This window comes from Lipotes vexillifer, unplaced genomic scaffold (assembly GCF_000442215.2).
Source record: "Lipotes vexillifer unplaced genomic scaffold, Lipotes_vexillifer_v1.1 scaffold753, whole genome shotgun sequence".
Classification (NCBI taxonomy): Eukaryota; Metazoa; Chordata; class Mammalia; order Artiodactyla; family Lipotidae; genus Lipotes; species Lipotes vexillifer.
Window position 1 is genome coordinate 1137004 of NW_006783618.1, and position 7010 is coordinate 1144013.

Genomic DNA, 7010 nt, shown 5'->3' on the forward strand with positions numbered 1-7010 from the left:
CCAAAAAAAAAAAAAAAAAAAAAAAAAAAGTAAGCCTGCTTTAAAAGCTACGCTTACGTTACGTTAATTAACAGGTGAAGTTACATGAGCTTCTGATACCAAGTTTAAAAACTGAGAATTTATTTTGAAACAGTATGGGTAGAGACTAGGTTGTTAAAGGATCACTGGTTAACTTTACTTCTAAGATAATTAGGATTAGGGTTTAGCCTTTTCTCTTCAGCCGCATTCTCTTCTCTGTTCTGAGTCCTCTCTATTAACATCTAGACAATCCTATTGCTTAAGACCCAGGAAAAATCATGGGACTCAGACACAAAGAATACGTTATGAATCATCACTTGCTCCTGCTAGAGTTGAAATGAAGTGTCTTACATGTGGATTAGAGTTCAGATGTAAGTTTCTGAATAAACACATAAAAAGCAAACCATCCCCCTCCCCCATTCCTGCCCCTAACGGTGCAATGACCAGGTTAAATATCCAAGCATATAGAGGATGTAGTTAGAGTTAGGAAACCAGGAATCAAGTCCTGCATTCCAGTCCTTCAACCCTGACTCACTCACCTCACCGCGAATGGTTCCACATCATTTCATTCTGCACTGAACAGTGAGGAGAGTAACATTTTGTTTCAAAACGTCTAAGCGGAGTGGCTTCTGCTAACCTGCACCAGGCCTTTGCCTTAGCTGAGACTGGCAATAAGGAAAACATGCAGCTACGGATACCATTTTAGGAGAGAAAAGAAAAAGGGTTTCGTTGCTGATGTGTTCTTGAGGTGGGGCTTTCCACAGACAACTTTGAGAGGCTTGCTACTCAGTTTTTAGAGGCAGCTTTCTTCTGGGATGGGTGGCTTGTGGTGGCAGGCGGTGGAGGGGGTGGTGGTGTCAGACAGTGAAGGTAGAGCAAACAAACTCAAGGGTCTCAAATCCAGGGCCATTTGGCTTCAGTGTTTACCCTTAGTGCAGTGGGGGTGAAATTTGGAGCCTGCACAGAAGTGGAAATCAGTTTCCCTAATGTAGCAGTAACGTGGGTATCACATAATAAAGCATTCTTCTGCTCACAATATTCAAGGCAGATGAAACCATAACAGGATTCAAAGTAAAGCAGGAACTTCCCTGGTGGCGCAGTGGATAAGACTCAACACTCCCAGTGCAGAGGGCCCGGGTTCAATCCCTGGTTGGGGAACTAGATCCCACATGTATGCTGCAACTAAGAGTTTGCATGCCACAACTAAGGAGCCCACGTACTGCAGCTAAGACCCAGTGCAACTAACTAACTAAATATTAAAAACAAAAACAAACAAACCAAGCAAAGTAATGATGATCAAAATATCACTCCTGACAATATTTATTTGGCTCACATTACTTTAAAAAAACTCCCCAAAACAACAATCCTGGGCTTACATGGTTTTCTTTCCATTACTCCACCTGAAGGTCATCAAAAGTGGTAATCACTTTAAAAAAAAAAAAAAAAGTGGTAATCACTTTTCTACCATCATGTTAGAATTCACTGTTATCTCAGAACTATAGTTATTCACTTGTTCTATTAACTTCCCTACCCTCTTGAGACCCAAAACGAGATGACATCAAGGTAAAAATGCAGGCAATCCTTAGGGGAAACAATAGCTATTTTAACAAGTAGTCTATAATTCAAAACCACACAACAGTGTTTGAATTGCTTTTGGATTTGACAACACTGGAATGCATTAAAACTTCAAGGCTCTAAAGATAACCTTTTTTACTTTGTGCAAGAAGTCCAACATATAATTCTTATAAAAATCCACCCATATCTATTTACAATAGCCAGGACATGGAAGCAACCTAAGTGTCCATCGACAGATGAATGGATAAAGAAGGTGTGGCACACATATACAATGGAATATTACTCAGCCATAAAAAGAAACGAAATTGAGTTATTTGTAGTGAGGTGGATGGACCTAGAGTCTGTCATACAGAGTGAAGTAAATCAGAAAGAGAAAAACAAATACATGGAATCTAAAAAAAAATGGTTCTGAAGAACCTAGGGGCAGGACAGGAATAAAGACACAGACGCAGATGTAGAGAAGGGACTTGAGGACATGGGGAGGGGGAAGGGTAAGCTGGGACGAAGTGAAAGAGTGGCATGGACTTACATATACTACCAAATGTAAAATAGATAGCTAGTGGGAAGCAGCCGCATAGCATAGGGTGATCAGCTCGGTGCTTTGTGACCACCTAGAGGGGTGGGATACGGAGGGTGGGAGGGAGACACAAGAGGGAGGAGATATGGGGATATATGTAAATATATAGCTGATTCACTTTGTTATAAAGCAGAAAGTAATACACCATTGTAAAGCAATTATACTCCAATAAAAATGTTAAAAAAAAAATCCATCCATAGGCTGCATGTGTAAATCCTATGAGGAATAGCGTGGTGCTATATACTTATATACGATGTGCTTCTTTCACCTCTCCTAAGGGTATAATTCCTGAAAGGCAGGTGTGGCAAAGAAAGATGGAGTTAAGATGATCAGTTCCTAAGGAATTTCTGGGATTTTCAGATTTCAGGCTAGGTCTTCTGTAAAGGATCTTCTGCTGCCCACCCTCTCATTCTTCCCTCCTTCCTAGGTCTTATGTGAAGGCAGCACTGCACTAACCTTGCTTAGTAGAGAAGGGCTGATAATCAGGGATCGAAATCTCTGAGTTTCAGAGTTAGAGGTTGAGATGCAGGAGTGACTCAGCTGGCATCAGCTTTGTAGCAGTCTCAGCCTGCAGGCCTTCAGGAAATGAGTCCCCTAGGCCTGAGTCTCCCTCTGTGGCAAACTGCCACTAAACTCTGTTTTATCAACCTAGCACCAAACACGGTAAGCTAGAGTTGGCTGTTTTACTGTTTGAAAACCTACTATAGACAAGTCAGATAGATAATGGGATAGGCTAGGATTACAAAGGTGAATTAGATACTGTACCTTCCTTAAAAAGCTTAGCAAGGGGAATAAACAAATGTAAATGTGTCATTAGGGTACAGTGATGTGTGCTAGAAGAGGCCCAACAGGAGGGGAAATGGGAGCAGTTTGGGAAAATCAGAAAAGACTTCTCAAAGTGGAACAGAGATGTACAGGTAGAAAGAGACAGGGTAAAGGCCGAGAGAACAGCATTTATAAAGGTATAGATTCATTAATGGATACATTAATTTATTCATCATATCTGTATTGAGTGATTATGTGCTTGGAGCTTGGGATAATATCAGTGAACAAAATAGATTTTTAAACATTTCTGCCTTTGTGGGGCTTGCATTTATTTTAGCAAGGTAAAACAATAAACATAATAATCCAGTAAATCATGTGGAATATTAGAAGGTGAAATTTTTGGGAAAAAAAGCAGGGTAGAAGAGTATTTGCAATTATAATTAGGATGTTTGGGGAAGCCCACACTGAAAATATTGAATGAGGTGAGGGAGCCAGCCCTGGGAAGATCTTGGGGTAGAGTATTCCAAACTGAGGAACCAGTCAGTGCTAAGGCAGGAGTTGCCTGGTGAGTTTGAGAAACAGCAAGGGGGCCAGTGGGGCGTGGTGAGAAAGGAGAAGGGTAGAGGGGGATGAAGTCGGAGATATAATGGAAAGCCAGATCTTGTTGGGCCTTGTGGCCCACAGTAAGGACTTTAGCTTCAAATCTGAGTGCGGCGGGAGCCATTGAGCGTTCTGAGAAGAGGAGTGACATGGTATGACTTACACTTTGATAGAATCACTCTGACTGATGTAAATAGACTGTAGACAGGCAAGCTTGGCAGCAGGAGGCCATTTAAGAGGGCATTTCAGCAATCCCAGTGAGAGATGATAGCGCCTTGGTGTTAGTGGTGGAGGTGGTAAGAAATAGACATATTTTGAAGGTAGAACCAATAGGACTTCTTGAAGGATTGATATAGAACATGAAAGACGGAGTCAAGGATGACTCCAAAGGTTTTTAGCCTGAGCAACTGGAAGGACAGAGTTGCCATCAGCTGAGAGGGAGAAAACTATGGAACAGGTTTGGGATGGGGATGGGGAAGGAAATCAGGAGTTCACTTTGGATGTACTAAGTTTGAGATGTCTATTAAACACCCAAGTGGAGGTGTAGTGGCATATAAGCCTAGAGTTCAGAGGAGAGGTAGGGACTAGAGCTATAAATTTGAGAGTCATCAGTTAAGAGGTGTCATTTAAACCAGGGGACTGGATGAGATCTCCAGTGGAATGAGAGAGAGAGAGAGAAAGAGAGCGAGAGAGCTGAGCCTTATGTTTGGGATATTCCAAAGACAGGCTGCCAGGGAAAGGAGGAACCAGAAAAGGAAACTGAGAAGTGAAAAAGTAAGGAAGAAGGAAGGCCAAAGGAAAGTTCTGGAAGTCAAGTCTATCAGAAAGTGCATCAAGCAGGAGAAAATAGTCAGCTGAGTCAAATATTGCTGAAAGAGCAAGTAAAATGAGGATTGAGAAGTGACCCATTTAAAGTGTCAGAAAAGCAGTTTCAGTGGAGTGGTAGGAATGAGTGCTGGATTGGAATGGGTTGAAGGGAGAACAGGATTTGGAGACACTGAATATCGGTAACTTTCAAAAAATATTTTATTTATTTATTTAGGCTGCACCAGGTATTAGTTGCTGCACGCGGGATCTTCGCTGTGGCATGCGGGATCTTTAGTTGCAGCATAAGGGATCATTAGTTGTGGCATGTGGGATCTAGTTCCCGACCAGGGATCAAACCCGGGCCCCCTGCATTGGGAGCGTGGAGTCTTATCCACTGGACCACCAGGGAAGGCCCTGAGTATTGACAACTTTTGAGGTGTTTTGGTGCAAAAGGGGGCTAATTTTGTAAAAGATGGGATGTGTATACACTCATAGGAACAACAAACAACAGGAAAAGGGGAGAAATGACAGCACAAAGACATTGAATGGAGGGATTGGCTTTAAAAAGGAGCATGGATTGGGAATTCCCTGGTGGTCCGACGGTTAGGACTCTGCACTTTCACTGCCGAGGGGCTGGGTCCGATCCCTGGTCAGGGAACTAAGATCCCACAAGCTGCAGGGCCAAGACAAACAAAAAGAATGAGAAAAAAAAAAAAAAAAGGCACGTGAACTATCTAGTATAGGCAAGGTGGGGAATATTTATGGGTGCAGTTTGTGAGAATGATGCTGTAGGAGCCAATGGAAGTTCTCCAATTGCTTTAGTTTTCTTAGTTAAGTAGTAAGCAAGGTCATCTGCTGACAGAAATAATCGTGGCCCAAGGAAACACAGTGTGGTTGTCAGGTAGTACTAGGTACCATCTGAAGATTCTGATCATGAATAAGTGAGGTTAGCCACCTTGGCTGTTTCCCCCAGCTACATTCACCTACATGGGTGCAAGTACAGACTCCGCAGACTTAGCCGAGGATGTGGTTTTGGCAAATGAGGACAACAAAATGAGTGAGAGGTAAAGAAGTTCAGGGTTTATTCAAGAGAGTGATCCCGATTGACCATGGAATATAAATAAGCCAGGAGAGACGACATCGAGGTGGTGAGGGAGATGGCAGCATCAATTTATTGATGGTCATGGTGACTCCAAATTAATATAGCTGGGGTATTACAGGGAATGGGCTGGAAAGATTATAGGTGGTCAGAGAGAGGGATGCGTGAAACTGAAACTACGGAGTGGCTGAAATTCCTTGGTAACGACAGGAATGAATGCCCAGGGAAGGTGAGACATAATCATTGGATTTTTAAGGGAACTGAGCCCAGTTTGTTGGAAGGACAATTTATGTCAATAGTTCTCAAACGTTAGCATGCATCAGAATTAAACGGAGAGCCGATTCAAACAGAGATTGCCAGATCCCATCCCCCGTTCCTAGGTAGAACCTGAGAATTTTCATTACCAAGTTTCCTTACTTTGAAAACTACTGATCCACGTGTATGTTGAAATGGCCAAGAATTAAGACAGAATCCCTTTTGTAGACTGACAGAAAGTCAGGAGAAAAAAATTTATCAAGAAATAAAGAAGAGTGGCCTGGTGACTGGTAGAAAACTGCAACCATCAGGGGCAGTGGGTACATAATCTGAAAAGTAGATTTAAAGCTTTTGAGTTTTTACGGGGACTGGTTAGAAGCTGTGTGGCTGAAACCCTGGTTGGTAGCAAAATGTGATTACACCAAGGCTGAAGGCATGTTGTCAAGGGCCTTGCGTGTATTTATCAGTATTTTAATAGTATCGGGGCCTTTCATTTAGTAAGCAGGCCTAGTGTTAAGTTCCCTGGTAAGGGAATCTCTGGTGGAATTGCTACTGTATTTATCTCGAGTCATCCTGATCATACCAATTTCATATTCCAGTAGAAATGAAAACCATATTAATTAGGAAATACTAAGTCTCACAAAGCTAGATATCACTTTATATAAGATTAGGTAGGCTGACATCTGATTTGCCAAGAAAGCTTAAACAGCTTGACAGTAGGGCAAAGGACTGAGAATATACAGAAAGCACTGCAGAACGGAACCATGAAAAACAACGTAAGGGAGTCCACAAGGAGTGAAGGCAAGGCAGAGGCTACACATGGGATCACCACCTGGGCCCAACTTGCAATTCTATGGATTACTCACGGGATCCTAGCCAAATCACTGAGTGCTTCTGCAGCTTAGTTCCTGACTTCTTAACACATTACTGACCAGGGGATTTTTTGCAGAAACTAACTCCTGTGGCTGTAGTATGTCTCTGATCAAAAATGTCTTAAGTGGGTCTATCATTTGTGCCACTTGCCTCAGAGGGAAGTTGAGGGCTAAATGAGATAGTGAACATGTAAAGTGCTATACAAACATGAGATGTTAAAAAACTCAATTATATTGAGCTATCCTTAGAAATCAGGGCAGAATATGTACTTAGGTATATAAAAGGTAAGTGGAAAAGAAAAAAGAAGCTTATACAAGTGGAGTAATGCTGAGGCATATAGAACAGAGGATTAAGTATGCAATGTGGACAGAATCACATTCAATGTGGTCTTGAAATGCAAACCTCAGGAAGGCTTTGCTGTTTATTGACAATTTATGTATA